Source organism: Melopsittacus undulatus, chromosome 8 (assembly GCF_012275295.1).
Source record: "Melopsittacus undulatus isolate bMelUnd1 chromosome 8, bMelUnd1.mat.Z, whole genome shotgun sequence".
Classification (NCBI taxonomy): Eukaryota; Metazoa; Chordata; class Aves; order Psittaciformes; family Psittaculidae; genus Melopsittacus; species Melopsittacus undulatus.
Genome location: NC_047534.1, coordinates 44,022,803 through 44,048,034, shown reverse-complemented (window position 1 = coordinate 44,048,034; position 25,232 = coordinate 44,022,803). Strand labels below are relative to the sequence as shown.

General features: G+C 36.6%; 1 protein-coding gene across 1 annotated transcript in view; it reads right to left on the bottom strand.

Annotated features, from left to right (window-relative positions):
* LOC101879838 (sodium channel protein type 1 subunit alpha) overlaps positions 1-24,888 on the bottom strand; it is a 94,448-nt gene extending 69,560 nt beyond the window's left edge. The window contains exon 1 of the mRNA XM_005152634.4: positions 24,679-24,888. The gene's annotated coding sequence lies outside the window, so the exon portion shown is untranslated. The remainder of the gene's footprint in view (positions 1-24,678) is intronic.
* Between the last annotated feature and the right edge of the window lie 344 nt (positions 24,889-25,232).

Below are 25,232 nucleotides of genomic sequence, written 5' to 3'. Positions count from 1 at the left end.
CAGAAGTGAACGCGCATAAATCTTTCAATGAATATGTTGCACATTCTTTTTTCTGCTACTTGCAGAATTAATGACTCACAGGACTCTTCATTATATACATCAAAAATGTGATATGTCATGCTTGGAGATGTAAGAAGTAAGTCATCTCTCACCATAAATAGAAAGTAAAAATGACACTAAATAGAATCAAGTATTAGCAAACGAAACTGGACTGGTTTTGCTGCCTGGTTAACCTCCCTTTGAATTTCAGGATAGCAACCTTAAATGTCTGTACAGACTGCTGTTTCCTTGTAATTTCCAGCATTGTGAAACTGAGTGCTAAGGGAAAATTAAAGCAAGAAAATTCTGCTAGAGTTTGCAGAATTTAATCTTTGCCCTTCACTTTGCCCTTGCCCTGTAACACATATTGTTTTTGCTTTTGACATAAACTAACAAATCAATTCTATTAAAAATATGCATCTTACTATTTTGAGAAGGATGATCAGAGTAGTAAACAGTAGCATTAATATTTTGAAGTGCTCTAGATGTAATGATGTAACATTGGTAACTGCAATTTTTATAAAGAGACTAACCAGATATTAGTGAGGTTATAAAGCATAAGCCCAGGAAAAGTCATCTGGCTCACTTAAGGCACAACTAATAGATCACAGCTACTACAAAATAAAGATAAGTCAGTAAATGTATATGTAAACTCACAGAACTCAAATCTCTGTGTTATATTACTTTTTTTTGTTTATTGGCACAGTTTATCATAATTTTCTATTTATCAACTACCCATTATTATTCTTATCTTCAGAATATAAAATAGTTATTACCTTCATCAACATGTGGTTGGTGGGAGGAAAGGAAGGAAGGTATGGCAAACTACTCTTTATGAAGCCTTAGCTAAGGAGAAACCCATTCCATTCTTCACAGAATTGAGCCTGTATCTGGCCAAAGCAAAATACTTGGCAGAAGGACAGAAATCAGATTCGAACATTTGAACTATACAGCTTTTTATGTCTCCATGTAGCTGACATATAAAATTAAACCTAATTCTCACAGACAGCTTTACAAGGAAATGTGCATATTACCAGACTAATAATAAGATTCTCCCATACATTTCATCACCATCATTTTGATGTTCTCTCTCAGCATGGATAATGCAGATCCAGGCACAAGGACTCGCTTGCATTAGATTACCTGCACTTGGCTAACTATATTCAATACATATTAATTTTAAATAAAGGGTAGGTAAATTAATACTGCAAACATCTGAAGAGGGTGCATACGTATGCACTGAGCTATAAATGGATTATCTGAAATATTGGAAGCAGTCAAATAGCATATACTAACTCAAGTGAAAGCCTGTGTTTTGCAGCTAGGTATTTCCATTACCTATCCCGATACACAGCAAAGTTATGGACACAGGCCAAGAGTCGCAGAAGAGGTAAGATGAGGGAAGAGGATGACTATTTAGTTGCAAAGAGCCACGGGTAGCTAATGTGGATTAGCAAGGCAGTTTAATGCCCCAGTCTAGGCTGCCCAACAGCCAGAAAGCAAAATGGTGATAGATAGGAAATATAGCTAATATCTATGATATCCATGCTGTTGTATAATTGCTTAGCTTACATCTTGTTATATGAGTATCTAGGCTCAACTCTGTATCAGCTCCAGGGAATTTGAAACCACATTTGCCACCAATCAGCAAAACTCATACAGTACCATGGGCAACAGATCATCTGATCTCTCTTTGCAGTGCTCTGCCATTTGCTGTACAGGAATGAAATCAAGATTAATGGGATAGAAAGAAAGACCGTAAGAAAATATAAGCCTGACATCTTAATAGTAAGCTTTCAGCTGGGCAGGCAATCATGGCTTCTAATCCATTCTCCTAGAGCTATTTCTCTATTATATCTAATAAATTCACTTGAAAAGAGTCAGTTGAAATTTGCCAGGGGTGTATTCATAGTTGAGAAGAAAAATTAAGAGTACCTATGGGAAAAGAAGGTTTAGTTCCAGTTTTTACTCCCAGTTAATTTCCTTGATTCAGGATGAAAATACAAGACTCAGTTTTGAAAAACAAAGCAAAGAAAGAAACAGAAAAACCTCAAGTCAGCCTTCCCCAAGCAAAATCACTAACTCAGCAAACCCCCCATGGTGGGAAAACAAGAATGCACCCTGTGAGCTACCTGTGCTAGGAACTGTTGTCCACTTCAGTCAAAGCAGTCTTCTGTGCAGCTGCAGCCCCTTTTTTCCCCTCTAAACCTATATTCTCAGGCCTGTCCTTGTTTAAACCCAAATTAGTTATGCAGTTCTCTACAAAGAAAAAAAATATTTCAATGGGACAAGTCACAATGTATCTGCATTACTACTCCATCTAAGCAAATACATTTTATAGGCTAGAACTACTGGACTGCTACCAACTTGAAGAAATTCCATGCTTGCTACATTCCTGCCATGTAACTTGTGCAGCAAATGACTTCAGTACAGAGTAGCATCCTTTCTTCTTTCTTTCATTTGATCAGAGCAGGGGCTCATTCTATTCTCAGTTACTAATTCAAGATTAACTTTATTACGCAATGTCTGAAACACCTGTTTCCATTTACCTTAGCAAACGTAATAGCACCTTTCTTAGCTTTAAAAAATAAACAAAACAATGCAGGTTATGCATTATGCTATATATTATATATTGCTACCAATTAGAATCATAGAATAGTTAGGGTTGGAAAGGACCTTAAGATCATCTAGTTCAAGCACCACTGCCATGTCCACTGGGCATGGACACCTCACACTAAACCATGTCATCCAAGGCTCTTTCAAACCTGGCATTGAACACTGCCAGCGATGGAGCATTCATTACCTCCCTGGGCAACCCAATCCAGTACCTCACAACCCTCACAGTAAAGAACTTCTTCCTTATATCCAATCTAAACTTCCCCTACTTAAGTTTTAACCCATTACCCTTGTCCTGTCACTACAGTCCCTAATGAAGAGTCTCTCCCCAGAATCCCTATAGCCCCCCTTCAGATACTGGAAGGCTGCTATGAGGTCTTCACTCAGCCTTCTCTTCTCCAGGCTGAATAGCCCCAACTTTCTCAGCCTATCTTCATGCAGGAGATGCTCTAGTCACTTGTTCATCCTCGTGGCCCTCCTCTGGACTTGTTCCAACAGTTCCATGTCCTTTTTATGTTGAGGACACCAGAACTGCACACAATACTCCAAGTGAGGTCTCACAAAAGCAGAGCAGAGGGGCAGGATCACCTCCTTTGACCTGCTGGTCACACTTCTTTTGATGCAGCCCAGGATACGGTTGGCTTTCTGGGCTGTAAGCACACACTGAAGCCTGCTCATGCTCAGTTTCTCATTGACCAACACCCTCAAGTCTTTCTCCACAGGGCTGCTCTGAATCTCTTCTCTGCCCAACCTATAGCTGTGCCTGGGATTGCTCCCACCCAGGTGTAGGACCTTGCACTTGGCATGGTTAAACTTCATGAGGTAGGCATCTGCCCACCTCACAAGCATGTCAAGGTCTCTCAGATGGCATTCCTTCCCTCCAGCATATCAACCGAACCACACAGCTTGGTGTCATCAGCGAACTTGCTGTGGGCACACTCAATCCCACTGTCTGTATCACAGACAAAGAAGTTGAACAAGACCAGCCCCAACACCAATCCCTGAGGGACACCACTCTCCAGCCAGACATTGAGCCGCTGACCACAAGTTTGTGTGCAGCCATCCAGCCAGTTCTTTATCCACCGAGTGGTCCATCCATCAAATTGATGTCTCTCCAATTTAGAGACAAGGATGTCGTGTGGGACAGTGTCAAACACTTTGCACAAGTCCAGGTAGATGACATCAACTGCTCTACCCCTGTCCATCATTTCTTTAGCCCCATCATACAAGGCCACCAAACAGGTCAGGCAGGATTTCCCCTTAGTGAAGCCATGCTGGCTGTCACCAAGCACCTTGTTGTTTTTCATGTGCCCTAGCATGCTTTCCAGGAGATTCTGCTTCAAGATTTTGCCAGGCACAGAGGTGAAACTGACTGGTCTGTAATTCCATGGGTCATCCATTTTCCCCTTCTTGAAAATGGGGGTTACATTCCCCCTTTTCCAGTCTTTGAGAACTTCACCTGACTGCCATGATTTTTCAAATATGATGGACAGTGGTTTAGCAACTTCATTCGCCAGCTCCTTCAGGACCCGCAGATGGATTTCATCAGGTCCTGTGGACTTGTGCATGTTCAGGTTCTTTAGATGGCCTCAGATCAGATCCTCTTCTACAGTGGGCTTAAGGTCTTCATTCTCACAGTCCCTCCATCTCCCTTTCAAGACTTGGATGGTGTGGTCAGAGCATTTGCCAGTGAAGAACGAGGCAAAGAAGTCATTCAGAAGCTCAGCCTTCTCCAAATCCAGGGTAGCCAGTTCTCCTGATAGCTTCTGGAGAGGGCTCACGTTGTTCCTAGTCTGTCTTTTATTTGCAGTGTACCTAAAGAATCCCTACCTGTTTGCAAGAAGCCTGAATTCAGATCAATAGTCTTGGTGAGCACAATGTATGAGTTGGTGAGCAAAACCTAGAGTTTCACATACATACTTCATAACTTGTAAGAGCATTTTGTGTAGATATGGAACATCTTAGCCCAGAAAGCATTAATTCAAACATGGTATGGGCAATTTTAAGGGTTTAGGCATAAAAATAATGAAGTATCTCAGAATAATAAACTGTAATGCATTTGTTTCCTCCAATGTTTAGCTTGTTCTGAGGGGCAAAATGGTCCTATATGATACTCATGATTTTTTCAGCTGCCTAAAGGGGAAAATAAACCCCTTGACACTTCCTAGAAACAATGCAATAGTTTTTGCTATTAAGTGGTTAACTACAAAGAGCAGCAACAGCATCTGCTGCCTCTGCACCCTTTGAACAATGCCTTATTGTAAAAAGCTTCAGATCTGAAAAAGAAGGTAAAGCCTGGGAATTAGTATTACTGCAGAAGCAGTGGCTTGAAAGCCACTGACTGAAGACGGCCACACTTTTACTTAAAAGCAAAGATTTTACCTTTTTTTTTTGAGGGGGGGTGGTGTTAGTGAGTTTCCAGTCATTTCATATTTTACATTCTAACCCTACAATGAATGTTCAACATGTTAGTTTTATTTTAGAAAATACAGAAATGTGAGAATACAATAAATAATCCAGTCAAAATCTAGAAGTGACAAAATTATAGACTATTAAATCTACTGCTCTGGGACTTCTCAGTTTGTTTTTTTTTTATCCTATGGTTAGTCAAGAATTAAAATTAGAGAAATGTGCTTCATTAAAATAAATAAAAACATATGCACAGAGAGTTTAACTGTTTAGCAGCCCAGAGCATTTAAAAATTAATGAACTTAATGCTATTAAGTGTATTAAGAAAACAGACAGAATGTATACTGCATAGCTGTATAGAGTTAAAACACAGCAGAACTAAGGCAATATCACTGGATACCATATGATATTTTAAAACGGAAAACCATTAATCAGAAATCTCTGAAATATAGCTATATACTTAAAATAGAGTAAATTATAACACATTTTTCAGGAACACAGTCATTCATTTTAAACCAGTTCTGGTACTTTCCTGAATAACAGATTCTTTATTAAAAAGGCAAACATTTACTTTATGAAATACAGTTCTGAACTGTGTGGTTAAAAATATAATTGTAGTGCACATTTAGTGATTATTTTGCAAAGAAACCATTCTCAACCACACATACAGAAATATAAAAAGGAAAGAGGCTTGAGATCTTCAGTTTCACCTATAAGGTTAGAACTCAAACTGGAGAAGCAACAGGTACAGAGAAGACCACAGCAAATAATGGCAGATCTTAATAAACCACGTCTCTTTCAACCTCAGCTTTTCTAATGGGGAAACAACAGTTTACCCATTTTAAAGGATTTCCAATTAGTGATTAAAATACTTTCAGCTATCCTCATTCCCACACATTTGTCTTTTTAATGGCTAAAAGTACTCTTGCATTTGTGATTAGAACTGCTTGTCACTGTTCTAAATTGACTTTTTAAATGTTGTAATAGAGGAAGTGTTTTGGAATGCTTTTTCTAAATAGTAATTTTTTTTCTGGTATTTTGGCATTGGATGTGCAGGGAATATCTTAAATAGTTTCAAAATAAATGATAAGATTAATTGTTGTCCCATAACTCTTTACTCTGCTAATAGTAAATCCAGTGTGAAAGCTAATTCCTGCCCTAGAGAGATGAAAGCTTCAGCCACTCAAACTCCTGAAGTCAGTTATTGATTTAAAACACACTTAGCTGAGAAACAATGCATAGAGGCATTCCTCAGCACATCACTTTTCTCGTCTGATCAACATATCTGAAGTCAGAGCGCCATTTCCCACCAGACTGAGAGCTGAAAAATATTTCTGCAGGCATCATATACACATCCTAGATGTCTTTGTATAAACAAGCTTAAAGAGAAAACACGAAGTAGAAAACCACACTTTCTAAAACTGTTCATCAACACACAGAGGGCATAAAAATGGATGTTAAGTGCACTGCCCAGGGAAAAGAATATCCAGTTATGAAAAGCAAGTCTTTAGTATGTGAACAATGAACATTGTCAGAGAAGAGATCAATGCAATGTGTAGGTCATAGGTCTAAGGAATTGAAGGACATTTAAGACTGAGGGAACCATGCACAATTAAGGAGCTAAGAAATGATTGACTTACATTGATTATGAAGTAAGGATAATTTGGGACTTCATATTTATAAGTAAAAATGACATCAGACAAATCATTATTTGTTTTTTGAGGAAAAGCCTATGAAAAGTATAGATACAGAAGAATTTTCAGGACTTAGCAATTTCAAGTAGGAGTTGGTTATGCCTGTTTGTCCAGTTTTCCATATTTATTACTCTTATAATTCTTTTGTCTATGATTTAAAATTGCACCATGATGTATGGTTGTAATATAAGAGATGAACTCTTGATCCTATTAAAGCTGTTCTCAAAACATGCTACTGACTTCATTCATGCAGGTGAGTTTTATTACCTAATTGATATATTTGATTTATATCTTGAAGAAGAATCCTGATTTGTGCTAGTTACAAAAGTAATTTTAACTCTTTTGTCTTACCTTAAAGTAGCAGCACATTAACCTGAAGGAATACTTCCCTTTATTTTTCTTTTACATACTGAAATTTTACCAGCTGACTTTCATATATGCTACAAAGATGCAGTTTCATTTTCTGAACATATTTTGATATTTCAGTGCTGTAGGACTAACACACAAAAAAGAAATGAGTGAGATACTTGTATTAATAAATTAATAGAAGTACTATTGCAAATTATGTAAATATACACATTAAAATATACACTTATTAAAATTTTGTAGTGTTTATAAAATCATTATGATGAGGTCTTCTTTTGTCACCTACAGTGCAAATTATTTCTCCTACTTTAAGGTCTGGGATGGTAAAATGCTTTTTATATTATGACATTTAATGTCACACAACATATACTCTCATTGTAAATAATTGCTATAAAACAGCAATTCTCACACTGGGAAAGGTTGAGGAGAGAAGCAGGGATTTAGCCTGAAGAAAGTAATAAGTTATAAAAATGCAATAAATTTTTTTGCTCTTCCTTCCTGTCTTTTTAATTCTCTTGCTGAAAAATTTTTCCTTTAATGAAATCTTTTCACCTTTCCAGCAAACCCAGGGGGACTTGAACTTAACATTGTCCTAATGTAAATGGGTCCTAGGGAGTGGGATGCAAGTGTGCTCCCTCCTTCCATGACTGCTCCAGCCTTCTTAGGCAGCTGGGATTGCTGGAAGCTGAGTGCTAAATGGGGTGGGTTTGGCTCGATAGGACCAGGGCTGGGTTTTCAGGTATGTGATTGTGAAGTTAGGCTGTTTGCTGGCTGGGTAATGAGGGAGTTCTTGAATGAACTACAAGTTGACCACAGAAGCTTGGAGCAAGCCAGCAAGCCAGGAGAGGTGAATGTATCCAAAAAATTACAAAACTGAGAAAGATCAAGATCAAAGCTGTTACCACTGTAAAAGACAGTTAAAGACAGAAGAGAGTGTAAGACCAAGAAGCATTTTTTTTCAGTGAGAATATGATGATATATAACAGATGATCAAAGCCTAAGATTGTGATTCGGTACCTTATACAGCCTGCAGCATCAGCAGATATCTGATCTTTTCTAGGAAGATATCTCTTGAGCTACTTTTGGTTTTGTACCCTGAACAGCAGACAGCCAAGATGTGTTCACACTGCAGGTAAATGGATTTACACACCTGTGAAGTTTACCTTTTCAGAATAGCATCAGGACTGTGCAAACTACCTGGGCCCTGCTGAAAGTAGGCAGAATGCTATTTTGGTCTCCAAGCTCCCTTCAGAAACATCCTATTTATACTATATTGAGTTCAACTGACCCAAGTTTTAATTATTTCAGACTTCCTTCTGCTGGCATTGCTGGTGTGTTTTCAGTTTCTAGGTGAAGTGATTAATCTCAGTCTATGAGTGTTTAACACAGCAGCTTGACACATGAAAAGCTAGCAACCAAGCCTAAAGGCTCCTGAGGTAAGTGGTGCCTGTGCTACTAGCAGTTGTGATAAATCTGACTCTTACTCTTGTGTTAAACGTTCCCACCTAAGTTTTAGAGCCAAACTGTGGCTAAATCTTACTGTACCTCTCTCTCCTTCCACCACCCATGCATACCTAAGATACAGCTTTTCTTAGCCATGCATAACATTATTACTTTCAATCTGTTTTCTATTATGCTTACAAAGAAACAAGAAAGTTTCTTTGGCTTTATCAAACAAAACCTGCCCAAATCTAGGGTGAGTTTCTAAATAGTTGCTTAGGCTATGTTATCTTGCTGTATACATGCTCAGAAAAGAGATGACTAGTTTCCTTTCAGAGCATCTTTGCAGCTTTTCTTCATCATCTCAAATTGCATTTTTTAGATGTTAACTTTGTTGTTCAGATTTTCAATTTCCATCAACATTCTCCTACCAAAGAAGATTCCCAATCACATTTAGGTGACACAAATGTCAGTAAATCTCCCTCATTACCCTCTTTTTTTAACTTGTTCTTCAAGACACTTTCCAAAACACTCCAATGGTTATACTTCTCAGTTACTAAAACTACACTTTCACCATAAAGGTCATCTTTTTCTCTGTGCTATCTGAGCACTTTTCCTTATACTTCGATTGGGTGCTGGGTGGAACAGTGATTCCATTTCTCTCTGTATTTGAACAGTGCATACAGACTGGGGTCATAGATTCCATATATGATTGCCTGCCTATTACAGGCATACAAAAATATCCATATGTATACATGGTAACAGGTAATGTTGAACACAAACTGACACAGAACCCTTTGTGGGTAAGAATCTGGATTTTAAGAGGTGTTAAAGTTCAAGATCGTATACTTTAGAGGAGTATTATGAAGGTATGCATTCAGAAGGAGAGCGTGACAGAGCCAGAAAGCAAGTTTTTAAGAACAAAGTTCCTGAATCTTCCAGAAGAAAAAATACACCCTACAACACTGCAATACGGTATTTTAACTCAGCTAACACATCAATGTTTCAAAAGAATTCAAACCTGTCTTATTTTGACTCCCCAGTTAATAATTGTTGCTTCAGGAAAGACACCCGAATTAGAAGCATTACACATAAAAAAAGAGACCTGCAGACCTCTAAAGAGAATGGAATATTGCTTACTGTGTGGACTTCAGAATATTGCTAATCACAATTACACTACCCACAGCCATTATTTAGCCATCTTCACAATCTTGTCTCCTCTGAAGAGAAAATGGCTCATATTTCATATCTGGAATTTATCTGAACAGACAGCTAAAGGCAAAAAGGCGTCCTTTTCCAAAGTGCTAAGCAAACAAGAATCCACACAAAAGTCAATATGAAATTCTTGTCAGTCTCTCTTGAGAAAATATATTTGCCTAAGCACCTATATATAGACTTAAACTCAAAAGCTTAGACCTATCTCATGAAACTTCAGCCTTAGATCATAGTCAAACTTACTTCAATCAATTAAAATAAACCATTGCCAAACCCCACCAGTTTCCTGCATTTCAGAATCCTGAAGCATATAACCCTGAGAATTAAATGTCACTGCTGAGACACTATAGAAATATGCGCAAAGAGGTCAAAGAAAAAGGAAAATTTTGAATAAAAGTGTTATTACTATTAGACAGTTAAACAGTATTTAATGTGCTGAAGACAGACCTGTTTTGGAACAGAGAAATAGATTTTAAAAGAAAATTGAATGATTACTACTTCCCTGCATTTTTAAAAATTAATTAATTTGTATTTCTCCAGCTTCTTTTATCTCAATTACTTTTTCTTTTTCCCCAAAAACCTCAGTGCTAGCTATCGTCAAGGAATTAGGCATGCAGACATAAGAAAGGGGGTCCTGTATCAGATACTTTGCTTTCTTTTCTTTAGCATGTCTTGTAATTTATTACTGCTCTTGAGCAGTATATATTTTGTTTCTCTCAGCAGAGTTATTAAATATTATTTAGTGCTGGTTCAGGATTAGTCTGAATTTAGACTTCACAGATGTATAGAAAGCTACCTTGAGGGAAAATTAGAGGGCAAGTCTGAGGTCAGTGCCCATAAGTGACAGTCACAGCCAGCCTGTGCAGCAGCAGCGTGTAACCTGGGGTCAAAACTACCAGATGTACTGTCTAAAAGATATGAGAATTTCTAAAAGATATGAGAGCCCTACAACTCTCATAAACTGTAACAGTCCTTAGGATTGGCATTACAAAGAACAATTATTGATTAAAACAACCTAAACCAAACCAAACTAAAATACAACAGCAACAAAACCCCAAAATGTGTATGACCTTCTAACCTGTTGCTCATTTTCAACACATTGTAGAAATAACCTAAGCAAATGTGGCCGTTAGCAAACCAAAGGAGGCAATGCTTCTTTCTAGGTTGGATCGAAGTTCGTGTGTGAAACAAAATGGTAGCACCACTGCTGCAAGTGTTGAAAACAAAAAAAACCCCAACCTGACAAAAACTACATTAAATCTCCCTCCCCAAAAATATTATTTGAATAAAAGCAGTCATCAATTGGAATTCTATTCAAAAGTACTCAAAGTAATGATTTTTTTTCCTAACCTCATTGAACATGCATATAAATAAAGCTGTAAACTTTATGTCTATTATATGTGCCACTCATGAAATTTGACAATTTTTTAACTGCAGAGCAGGTACAGAACTCATACCTGGTGATGCAAGACCATGTCTACATTAGCATTTCCAAATGTTCTATTTATATTTCTATTAATAGAAATATTTTGCAATTTGATATATTTAATATATATTAGGTTCTATAATTTATATTTCTATGTATGTTTCTCATTTTTCATATTTTGGTACACAGTTTCTCCTTATTACAATTGCTAGTGATATCTTTTACCCTGCACTCCTAGGTTCTGGTTTTGAATTACAGACTCACAGACAAGCTGAGATGGAAAGGCACCTCTGGAGATAAGTTTTTGTTTAAAATAAAGATATTTTTCAAAATCTTCTCACACATTTCTAGCCCGAGTGGATGTAAATCCTGCTTCTATAAAATGCTACAGGCAGTTTTATATTTGCCTGTTAAAATGCAGACAGCAAAACAGAAATGTCTTGAAATAACAACTAGCAAGACTTCCTCGACTAGGTGTGTATGCAAATACAGTTTTACAAGGTTCCCTGGTACCAGAAACAGTACTATGGAGTAAACTATGCTATTTTTCAGCATATTATAAGTATTTGTGATGTATCTTCCTTTTCTCAGACTCTATATATGTCTTACTCATCACTCATTAAGCAAAATAAATTTAGTCTGCCATTAAATTGGAATGTATTTTTAATGATTCATCATAATCAGAATTATTAAAAAGAAATAAAACAAGTTTTGGTTTGAATTAAGTCCAGTTTGGCATCTGATTTAGCAAGATACATTCTAAATTGGTTTTGCATTTCTTGTAAGTATTGATTAGTAATGTTCTACATGATGATTTAAACTTTTTAATTGGTGTTAAATTTAAACAATTTACCCGAAGATGTGTCCCTCCATAACATTGACTTTTATGGAAGAAAAAGAAGCTATACATTTCAAGTTTATTTCTTTCCAACTCTAAATTTTTCCTATAAGACACTAAAGACAGTCCAGTGCTTTTTCCTTTGCAATTGTTAATGCAAAAGGTAAAATAATTTGTGTTCACTTGATTAACCTGTTATTCCAGTTTCTGAATTTACTAGCTTATTCTAAAGCCATACTCTAAAAAAAAAACCAACCCAATGCACACCAAAATATTACTACCTCTTTCTACATAAATACATACATGTTTCACTAAATAAATTTAGATGAACAACATTTATTTTATTTGTTCTGTAGCTTAGAAGCCAATGCATTAATCAATCTCCTGTACCTGGGGACACAATCACCTCTCTTGTTAGAAAGAGCTGACCCAGGTACAATTTTCACTCATTTTGATTTATAGTTTCCCAAGGCTTTTGGAAACATGACTCAAGAGAGCTCTTTGCAGGTACAGAGCACCTCCAAGCCAGTTAGTCTTGGACTAGATGGAGCCAAAATGAACAAGAAAAAAAAAATTGTAATATATAGACGTTTTTGTAGTGATTTTTTTTGTTTGCTTGTTTCAGATGTAAGATTTTATTAATTCACAATAGTAGATCTGTAATAAATCTTATTTTGAGGTAATATAAAGTCCTGAAAAGATAGTAAAAGGTCATATTTTCTGTTCTATCTACCCCAGTGCATGTGTAAGTGTGAAGAGAAAAATGAAGGAAAAAACAGACTGAGATCTCTAGAGAACATTTGGAACACAGTCAATGTTTAAGGAAAAAAATCCCTCCAACATTGTTGGATAATTTCTTTTTCAATTAAGCATTGTCAATGTAGCCAGTATGGAAGTCTGAAAAGTTCTTTGCCTTTATCCACCACTGCACAGTTCAGGCAATTATTTGTTATTATTTAGGCTTTTATTTCAGAAAATAAATGTATCAGATCGGGTTTCTCAGCTGTGAAAAACACTAAGCAGTAACAGAAAATGTAAAACGCTGAAATCGCTCTGGTACACTCAATTTAATCAGCATTTGAAGTGTCCTAGTTCTCTCTACTAGAGATAAACTATAAATTTAAATATATTTTTAATTAAATGTATAGTATTCTTCTGACAATAAACAAAAAGTGTTCAGATTTGCCAAATATCCTTTTTCTACCCCTTTTATTTACATGTTGGTTATGGTTAAACATGAAAAGAAACCCTAAAGAAACTAAAGGAAACACTAAGATATTAAATAATGCTTTAGAAAACATTTTTGTTCTTTCTAGATCTATCTGAAGTGTTGCAGAGTGCATATTCCACAGAATAAATATTTTGAGGGGATACTTATTTACTTTAAGAAAAGCCTGAGCAGATAGCTTTTATGAGGCCTATTTTGAATCCTGTATGATTTATGATACACTTTTCTTTCAGTCTGTTGTACCTCAGATATTAACTTTTTTTGTAGACTTACAGAAAAACACGGGCTGGAAATGATCAGAGGCCACCTAGTTTATCTTCTTGTACAACAAGATAGCTATTTCCCAACAGATGTTTCATCTAACCTCTTCTACAAACCTTTATGACAAATTGCACAGATTCCTCTGACACTCTATTGCAGGTCTTCACTATCCACTCTGTAATAAAGTTCCTTCCCACATCTCATCTGAAAGAGCCTGTTTCTTCAGTCTTCACATCTTGTCGCACCCACTACAAAGAGCAGAATTCATCTTCACCATTTAGCTTCTAATGATCCACCACCCTCTTCCTTTCTGTCTTAATCTGTAGACTTACTCCAGGAATCTTGCAAAACTACTGAAAGTACCCTTTCTGAGACATTTCTAAGAGAAGCACCCATCATCTGCTTCAGAAATATTCCAAGCACGATTTTCTCTTGGAAAATAAAGTCAACAATAATTTGAAACAAAACAACTAGATGCTTTAAATCATGAAAGAGAATGAAAAATCTCACTCTGAAGGGAACACCATTAAAGAGTAAGTAGAAAATGGAGTCCAGGGCAGGATGAGAGTATGGAAGCGTTGCAGGCAAATACATCTGGAACACAGTCAAGTCACTGGCTTCAAATGCATTAAATAACCAAGCATTTGAAAGCTTCCTTCAGATACATTACTTCAGTTAAAAAGTAGTGTGGTTGCTGCTTAATTTTGTCATCTTTGAACAATACCACTATTAAATAAAGCTTGTTTGAGTCACACGAGCCTCTACCTTAATTCCTAAATTTTTCTTTCTGACCTTGACAGCATTTGGAGCTTTGTTTGTTTGTGATTTATCAGAAGGATGATCTTAAGCGTTATGAATTTTATGATAAAGTAATTTTAAAAATCCAATTCTGGAAGCGTTCAAGGAGGAGGAGAAAGATGAAAAAGATTGATCTGCATGTTTATACAGTACTGAAACAAATTACAGAGATAGAGGGCATAAGATGGGATAAAGCTTGAAAGCACAAACTGAGCTGGTTGTTTCTGAGACCAAAAAGACAGATGATGTCCTTTTATTTCCCTCAGACACTTGTGAAAAAGCAAGAAATAAATAAAAAGAAGGATGGTAACACTTTAAAATAGAGTACTGGAAAGATGGTCAGAGATACACTGGGTACTGCTGAGACGGTGAGTTATGGAACTTGTGTTCAGAAAAAGCAACATAATGAGAATTTCCTAGGACAAAGAGGAAGGAGAGAGAGTTACTGGGGCTGATAAATGGAAACAATGAATAGCATGATGGCTGATTCAGAAATGTACTTTATCAAATGATATTTAAAATGGCAAGAAAGGGTACTACCCAGAATGTTGGTATTAAGGGCAGAATAAAACCAATTCTTTTTATCCAAGCTAAATATCACATTAGAAAAGCCTGAACAGGGGCTGGAACCACATATGCTGGTGGAAATGGAAGACAGAAATGATGACACAACAATCAGTAAAAGCCAGGAAGCCTGAAAATGGGCATGTATTCAGTAAGACATCACAGTCATTCTTTAAATAAATATTAACATTGAATAAGAAAAGATTGGTAAATTTTACAGAAATTGGACTAACCCGTCTAAGGAAAGGGTGATGATTTCTGAGCCTACATTTGTCATTTAACTAAGTACTTCACTCATATCAAACTTCCTTTTATTTTTTTAATCCAACTTTTCTATGTTTTAATGGATAGAAATCCACAAAGAATAAGCCTACAACCAGAAAATGGAAGCAACATTCCAGAATTACTGAGTTTTGGGAATAACATCTGGAGAACTTGCATGATACTCTCCATCTCCCTACAATAACAGCTTCAGTCAGAAACATCAGTTGTAGCTTTTAATGGTTAAAATTTTCTCCAAGGTTCCTATTTTTCCATTTTATCTTAGAATATTTCAGATTTATGATTTTTTTTCTCTTTGAGCAATTTGATCCCTTAAGTGCTCTAAAACATTATGCTAAAAAAAGCCTAATGGTATTCCTCATCTAGTATGTCTTACTGATGGCATGACATTATTTTTCTCAGTTTATAAGTGTGAATATATGTTGTTCAATTTTTAATTTAGTTTGTCTTCTGCTGTATTCATTTTGGCATCCATAGAAAGTCTACAGGTCAAATAAAGGAGTCCCACTGCCTCCTAAATATATCAGATGTCTTCAAAGGAGAAAAAGTAGAATATGTTCCTGTTATTAAAAAAGAATCAACAAATGTCTTCATGATGTTTAGCCCAAAAGACCTAATATGTTTTCCCACAGGTAAGGTGGTACTGGAGTTCATAAAACTAATAAAATTAAAGACAAGGCATTCATCCAGGAAAGCATTACAGTTCTAAATACACATACACACAAATTATAGCAAGCTTTCTGCCCCCTTTCAAAATAAATTAGCAAAGAAGTACCCACTTCTGATTAATGCCCAACTGTCTCAGTTGTTCACATATACAACTTCTGAAACTTCAAAGCAAGTTTAGGTTAGAATATGACAATTTCAAAGTACATTTCAGTGATCAATAATAAACTACCCTTGCCCCTTATATAAAGTATTCCTTCAAACAGTTGATAGGATTATGATTCCATGATATACATCCATCTATATAATTTTCCTGTAAGATGTTAATAGTCAGTCTTATTTATATCTGGCACGAGTTACTATGCAAACTGCTATTGTTTTCTTAAAATTTTCCTAGAAATGCCTTTCCCAATCAAAGCATATCATAATCAATAACTCCTCCCTCCCCCCATTGATGCTTTCTTTAAAATAATGAAAACTTTCTGTTTTTTACCTGGCAAACTGAGGACAATCAATTTGTCAATCAGCTGCCTGTCTCTAACTTGCTTTCCTGTGTCTAAATACTTCATCAAATATTCAAGAGCGCACAAACCAGGCTCAACAGAACAAACTAACAGGGTGTCAGTCTTGACAGTAATCATCCTGTTATTGTTTCACATTAGATTCTCAGAGTAATTTTTAGCACAGCCTTTTTTCCTTTGTTCTTTATATTAATACATTGGTAAAGCCTGAAAAACACAAAAGAAAAGTAGGTGCATTTCAAGAATGCAACACTAATATCAGCCAGTATAGCTCAGGATTTTGATGCTGTAACCACAAAATAAGCATTTTGGGAAAAAGTACAATTGATCAGGGCTTCAAGAGCAATAGAAAATACCTATCAATTTTCAAATATAGAAGAATGAGCAACAACTTTTTCAAAGTGGGGATGATGGACGGGTGGGTTGAGCAGAAAGCCCAATCCCAGATAAATTGGTTCAGTGGGAGTTTTTCATGCACACACCTCAGACAAGCTGTGGAGAAGAAATCCATTTTAGAAAAGATGCAGAAAGAGCTTGATATCCACCTGGAAAATTTCTAGTGCTGTTTGAAAAAGCAAGACAGTTCAGAATATGAACCGAATTATACCTACAGCATTACAACTAGTCCTGATCAGTATGTAAATGAAAGTAAGAGCTTCTAGCAGTGTACCTCATCAGAAAGACTAGGGGTAGATAGAGTTGAAGAGAGAGAAAAAAGAGGAGTGAGCCCCTTTTTCCTTTGGTAAACCTCAAACATGTTTGTGAAGCAATTAGTGTTAAAGCAGAGCATCTCTATATGGGAAGAAAAACTGTACAGTCCTGCAGTGCTAAGATTTTGACTACATCACTGATTGCTCTAGCCCTTAATATGTTTTCTATGATCTCTGTTAACTTCTAAACAGTTCAGAGGGAAAATCTTGTATAATAATTTAAACACTCCAACCCGAACAAACTGGCAAACTCCCCAGATATAAGGCCGGTGAAATTGTAACAAAATGCTGTGTGGCCAAAAAGACCTCATTGCAGCTCCTTCATTTTTAAAACACCAAAATGGGATTTTTCTCCTTAGTTATATGCTTAACCATAACTACAAAGCAAGCATTCAAAAATTAAAAAAAGAAGGGAGAGGGGGAACCCCATGCAGACAGCTCATATAAATGTACTGAGGTTAAGGATTTAACATTCTGATGTCTTACCTGATAAGACATGAATTTCAAATGTATTATGAGGAAAACAAAAATAAACCCCCTAAGAGACAGTGGTAATGAAACACCTGAAATTGTTCTCTAATAAACTTGTTCAGATTTCCAGTTCCAAAAGATTACCAAGTATTTATAAATTGCTGCATTCTCATTGGGAAGGAAAAAAACCAAACACAAATACAACACCAAAAAACAAAACCAAAAATCAAAACCTCTGCAGTATCCTCTCTGCTTTATTCTTGGCTTCCTGTTCTGAGTCTTCACTCTATGGTACCAAACACAAACGAGCAAATAGCAGGAAATAAAATGACAAAAAAAGGAAAAATAAGAAGCCTGGGGGGGGGGGAGGCGGGTTGGGAGGGGATGAGATGGGAAGAGGATGAAGAAAGAGAATAGGGTGAAGAAAGGAAAAAAAAAGGGGGGGGGGGGGGGGGGGGGGGGGGGGGGAAGGGAGGGAAGATACCAGGCCATTTCCTTAAAGGACAGCCCCATCTACCGGCAAAAGAAATAAACCAGCTGTGAAAGATTGCTTGTAAATATACTTTCTGACTTAAAAGAGTCTGATAATCTACAAACCCAGTAGCACCAAGAAGCAGATTTATTTATCCAGTGTTAAACAAGTATAAGTTTCCATTAATTTTAATTTCTTTTCTGTTAATTATTTGTCTCTGAAATGTGAGAAGAAAATTGTTTGGGTAAGGCTGCTCTTTTACGAACACACCAGAAACCTTTCCAGGTCAGCCTCTGGAATGCCGCAACTAAAGGCTACCAGTCCCCTGTATCATTTTCCACCTCCCCCCAGACATGGTGGTAGGTTCAAAATCTTCAATCATGGGTTCAATCCCCCTCCAAAAATAAACTAAGGTTCCTGTGCCAGAGTGATATGACATGTCCAACTATTCCAGACTGCATTGCCAATCATGTAGCCTGCTACTTGACTGCCACGTCAGATCTATACATTCCCATGTATTCAGATGACAGCTGCACAGCCAAATCTGGAGCCTAGACAAAAAACTGCTCCTTTTTCAAATTCAGACTGCTAAGTAAGAGTAACTGTTAATAAAACAAACTCCAGCTGCATTGGATCAGCCTCAGTTTGAGCTAAATCAGGCAGCATTATATATCTCTCATTTTGCTTTCTTGACAAAAAAGAGTGAAACAGGGATGGCCATCAGCCAACACTTTTGAAAACCCTAGTTTAAGCCATACTGGACAGGGGCGGGTGCACTCCAATAAAAGTGAAGGGGGTGAGAGGTGCACAAAAGGAGGGCCAAAGCCAATACTACGTTTATTTCATTGTGTAATACAGTTTTGGTATGTAAATATACAAGATAATAAACCTAATACTCTATGCAATAAGGCTGTCACCTATCATACAACACATACTTAACATGCTAACCTGTAATTCAGGGACCCAGGCAGATATAATGAATTTGATCCCCTACAGTCAATTCCAGTGCTGTTCTGATATGTTCTTTTTAAATATTTTTACATTGTGAGGTTTTAACTGCTTGAATTTTGCTTTAATCCAAACTATGTGAAGCTGAAGTTTTCCATCTCCCAGTGGTGGCCTGACACGCTTGGCCCTTCACAACAACCACTTGGAAACTCTCAACATAACACCTAATTTTCAAGCATTTATCAATGCATAAGATTATGAACAATTGTTCTAAAAATTAAATCTAATTTCCCATATCTTAAAATATTTTCTCTGCAAACATTACTGTGCTTATACGAACACAGCACGCAGCTTTAGGACAACAAATGCTTAGTTAAAACACACCATAATGTACCCAAATACTAATACTCAAACGCTGACATACAAAGGGCAAGACCAAGCTGGATACAACTGTGCAACCTGTCTCTATTGAATGTGCCCTAGCACTGATTTAGAGAGACTTTAGATGCTTTCACGTTTCACTGCTGTCATGATCGCCAGTTTTGAATACAGCTTTTCTGCTGCCACTACTGGTAGTGTGCTAAATAGTTCAGGCAGGTCCCCACTACCCAAACGCAGTTAAATTTTATGACCTTCATGTAGAAAAATCTATAACCATGACCACATTATTATCAGTTGGTAACACTTTCCTACTATCTGATTTTTATTTAGGTATAATTGTAAAATTATACTATTGCTGATGCCAATCTATCATTCCCAGAAATCTGTTAATGGAAGATGTTTCTGAAAATGAATTGCCTAGTGTTTATAAATGCAAATTTATCATCGGGTAAAAGGCAGAATATTTACTCCCCAGTTCGAATGTTGAGTTCCTCCAGTCTTTGCTACAGTCTGGGTATGTTTGACATTTTACAAGGCATAGCTCCTTCAAAATGTTGTATTTGAAATGAAATAAATACCTAAAAGAAAACAATAAAACAGGAATCTGCATAACTTAAACCAATAAATGCCTAGTGGTAAAAAATATATATATATATATATCTTTGAGATACCTCAGGTGCTTACAGTTTTGGACCTTAACATAACACTGAACACACAAGATTTCCCCTGTAATTTCAATGTATTATGAAAATATATAGTTTTCACTAGTCCAAAAACATCCCACTTTAAGGATCAGCAAAGGTTCAATATAGGATGCTTAATATGACCACTGACTTCTCCAAGCACCATTAACAGAATACTGAAAGGTTGTTGGGATTTTTTTAAGCAGCATTTCCCATGGCTCAGATTTCACTGGTCATACTGGTATAACCGGGTGCTCAAGTCCAGCTCCACCAGCTTATAGTGTCAGGAAAATTGATAAGTCTTGTGGTTATCTTTTCTCATTTGGTAGTTTATCAGGTTCATTTGGTAGCTCCTTGAGCCAGACTGCCATCTGATATGGGGTTGGAGAGAGAAGACCTTATCAGCACAATAGCAACTTCTTTCAAACTGCTAAAGAGCTAAATCCCTTGAATTTGTGTATTTTTACTATTTTGAACTTAGACGTTGCACCAAAATTGCAGAAAAGAAAAAAGGTACTCCAATTCTAAAATAAATGGCAAGTTAGGTAATAAACAATGGTCTCTCTCCCCCCAAAAATACAACTTGCCTTTTTTACTCTCTAAACAAAAACAACACAGCTAATAGCTAGTAAATTAATTTTCAAAACCAAGCAAGTCTAGGATACTTGTTGTTTTTAATTTGGAAATTTTTACCACTTCTTCCTGCAGGTATGGTGGCAGCTACTCAGATCCTGAGTGCCTAAGGACCTTAATGGGCATTGGCTGAAGCAACCACCCAACAGGCCCTTGGAGAGCACCTCCATGCCCGACACAGTTGCCAGGCAAACTTCCATTGCAGCCTTGAGCTTGCAGTCTTGCAGACTTCAGATTCTGCAAAGCTGGTAACTTTGCATTAATGGAGATATGTGGTTCACTTGCCTTTATAAAAAATGTGACCAGTCCTATTCTTGGCCCTGCTTCAGCAGTATGTGCAAATACTTAAAAGCACTGGTGAAGAATAGCCCAGTAAGTTACTGGCTTATGTGCCACAAAGTGCCCACCCTTAGTGATCACTAGGCACTGGGAGATTCTGGTTTTCTTCAGCACAGGAAAGGATTCATCTGGAAGTCCTTCTCTGGTGATCTTCTACAGTGTCCCTTTCTGAAAGGGACCTGTAATGAACTTTGGCTGAAGAAAAAGAGAATTTAGGGGTTTTTTTGTCTCTATAATATTTCAGCATTTGTGCTGTAGACATTATAGTACAAATATAATCTACAGAAACCTTAAAAATTAACTTAGATGTTTAGCCACGGCAGTAAATAATGCAAAAGAGTGTGTTCTACATACACAACTAAGAGTGCTAAGATATATATATTTAACGATAGTATCTGAGGTACATTTTATTTATCAAAACATTAAGAAATCAGACTTAATTGTTTATAGTATCTCTTTCCAGTATTCTGTGAATGAATTCTCTGAATTGTAGTGGGAATTTAAAACAGATGATGGAGTAATTAATCTAGTATATAAGCAATGTGCCATCCAAGATCCTGCATGGACAGGCAGGTGAGCATGACAACCCAAGGATTTTTTCTGTTTCTAAATTTGTTAACCAATTGTACTGCAGTCATAGCAGAGCTATACAGGAAATAATGATGGAACAACATCATCATGAAAATCAGGAGCTGGAAAAATTACATGGACTGTGGCAATACAGAACAGAAGATTGTATCCAACCAGTTTCAATGAAAAGTGAGGAAAACCTCTAAATTAAAAAAAAAAAAAGTAACTTTTCACATATGAACAGAGCACACCTGTCAGCTTCTAAAGAGGTATTTTTTAGAACAGATATAGTCCATTTCTACAGCAATAGACTTTTGTCATATTTGTAATGTTTCTTTTGTACTCAATGCAAATAAAATTTGGCAGCTCTGGACAGTGAAAGATCTGATTTTCTGAGTCCAAACTTACCTGGAAAGTTTGTGAATTATACTATTACAATCTTACTTTTAGATGTTACATGAGATAAACTAAAACACAGATGTTTGTAGTCTTAGCAATAAACATGTCATCATAATGTATTTCTCAAATTTGATAACATTATGGATTACAAAAACCGGTCTCACCATTGTTTATGCTAAATACATTATTCTAAAATAATCTAATTCACACACTTTGATACTGTTTCCATGGTCCTCAGTTTTAGTGACATTTCCATGTCTATGAAGAGCGAACAGAAACTCCCTTGCAGGAGAGAAATATCTAGTACTCTGAAGAAAAGTGAAGAGTAAGTTTGTCAAAAACTCAAGCTGCATATTGTGATGCGAAGGAATATACAGAATATTGAAAACAAGCTACTGATAGAGCCATGGACTGGCCAATTCTAGTAAACCACAGGAAAATACCAGGAGGAGGCAACAACCACTAATGGCCCATATCCTGCATTGTAGGGAGTTCAAAACATACCTTACAGCTCAGATCCAATTACTTAGACCTAAAGTGATATTCCAGAATATAGGATATATAAATACACAGAGGAAACAGCTTTTTCTAACACATTGTATCCTACTGAAGCATCTGCAACTTGCTATGGTGAGAAGTACTGTGTGTGCCCTGCTCTGAACCATGATACAAAAGATAAAAATAACACTTCCAGAAAACCACCAGACATTTAAAGACAATAAGGGTATTCTTTTTCTTCTAACAGAATAGATAGGTTATTGATACTCCTTAAGCCTGTAAGAAAATACCTCAAGCACCCACACTGGAAATGGGAGGGAACACAGTGTACTCATGTATAATAGCATTATTATTTTAGAACTCTTCAGGCAGAAGAAAGAATCTGAAGTACATCACTACAGTAACATGTGGTAACTAGCAGTTTTGTTCTACATTCCTTTACTAAGCTATTATTTTAAGAGTGTGTTTGCTAGACATACGTCTGTATTTTGAAGCACAAAACGATAACTATAAAATATTCTACACTGTAATATGCTGTATTGAAACAGAGGTGTTTTCAAGATACCAAAAATTGATTACACTTTCTTGAGCCTAACTTCTTTCACAGTGTACTGGTAAGGTAAGGCCATCCTGAAGAGACACCTGACTGCTTAGTAGCTCTTTTACAGAGGAAGACAGCTTTTAAAGATGATAATAAAACGATAAAACAATTCACCTCACTTACAAACAAGTGTTGAAATTAAATTCTATCAGTTATTTCTAGAACAGTGTGGAGGACCACTAATTTTGGGGGAGGGGGAGCCCATTTAAAGGACTTCTACTCTTGCCATGAAAAATTAGTTCAATATGATACTAATACATAAACTTCTATTAATATTCAATATTATTTTGATTTAAGAAAGGGACTTTGGTATTTGTTCTTAGGGTGAGCCTATCAGACATGAAAATTCTATAAATGCCATACTCTTAGTAATTTTTAACTTTTAATTTTCTGGTTTGACACTCACTAGCATAACTTAATACAATCATAACTATTTTTAAGTCGATACATTAGATAAAGTCTTGGTAATAAGCTATTAAATATAACTCCTTGACATAATGCCAACTAAAGGTTTTCTCTGAATTTTTACTATAAATTCACCTGTATTTTGGAATTCATTTGTATGTCTTAAATTTGTATTATTTAATTTTTGCATATTGTTAACTGCCATGGAGCAGAGGCTGCAGTACTACCAAAGAAAAAAGTTACTGTCCAAGGTACTGTACAGAAACAAGAGTTTCCTAATGTATCTCTGAAATCCATTAAAAATAGTTTCAATTTTTTTAGGGTAGTAATTGTCTCTAGCAAGCAAGCTAGCCTGCTTGAAATTCCCTACATGATGCTGCAGTATCAGTATTATGCTGTTACTTTCCAGTACCACTTCTGCTGCATTCCAGTATAATCAGACGTTCCAGCACCTGACAATATTCAGTATGTGTAATCCTTTTAAGGACAAATCTGTTCAATGTTTTCTTACAAACTGACTTTCATCAGGGTGAAAATATGAAAAAATAAATCTTTGAATTCTACAGGGTACATGAAAAGAAGCTATCCTCTAAAATAAATCTAGCCAATAGGCAATGTTCAGGCATTCTGCAGAGCAGCCACCAAACGTAATTTTACCTGCAGTATTCACTTTAAAATTTTCAGAAGCATATAGAGTCATGCATTTATGCAGTACATAGCAAATAACATATTGGATTTAGTCGCCGCTTCAAAACATAACAAAAGAGTGCAAAAGAATTACATACCTTTTTTTCCCCCCTACTTTGTTTTGTTTAATAGAAGCAGCATATTTGTAATTTGCCAGGCTAAAACAATGCAACAGCCAGGAACTGCAGTAAACCTCTCAGAGCTAATAGCTATATCCAATAATGCTTTCCCACACCACCTGCAAGCAAATGGGTTTAATTCACTGCTTAATCAGCCAAATTTACAATAATCCCCATAAGGTTAGAAAATATGTTTTGTTAAACTAGCCCAATTTCTGATTTATTTATTTATAAAGTGTCCTAAAGCTGAGATGCCCAGAACTACTACTCTGCTAATTCAATCATGCTGACAGAGCTGTTTTCACCTAGCAAATTCTCTCTGCAATTCACAGCATGGCTGACAGCTATCTGCATAGAAAAAGAACACAGTAACCATTTAAATCATACAAAAACATTTACCTGAGAAGATGTAGCAAAGATCAGGATCCAGCTTCCAGACCCCATGAAGCATGAAGCTGGGGGAGCAATCCACTGGCTTGCACAGGCCAGCAGTCTCTCTCCTACACTTGACCTAGACTGCCTTACATAATGAGGAATCAGTGCTGTATCCTGTGTGGAGGAGCAAGCTGAATGTCATCACTGGCAGAAGTAGGGAGAACTGGCAGCAGGCAGGCTGGTAGTTAGCATGGAGATCACGAAGTCTGCTTTCCCCGAGTGTTCTGGGAGAAAATACAAGAACAGCTCAGAAATGCTGGTGTCATTCCTCCCCTGGAACAAATGACCGGAAGGAGCGAGGGTGTTACAAACGTGAGGCAGACTGCAAGTGCTAAAGCTGCATCTGTACCTACTTTCAAGGTAACAGAGTTCCTGCCACACTGTGTCTAGAGGACTGCACAGCTACAGCTAATAGGAAAGCAACAGCAAGGCAAATGAGAATGAGAGACACAGACTGCTTCTGCATACATTTGTCTATATATTACTCATTGTGGTGAGTAGAAGAAAAGCAATGGTAT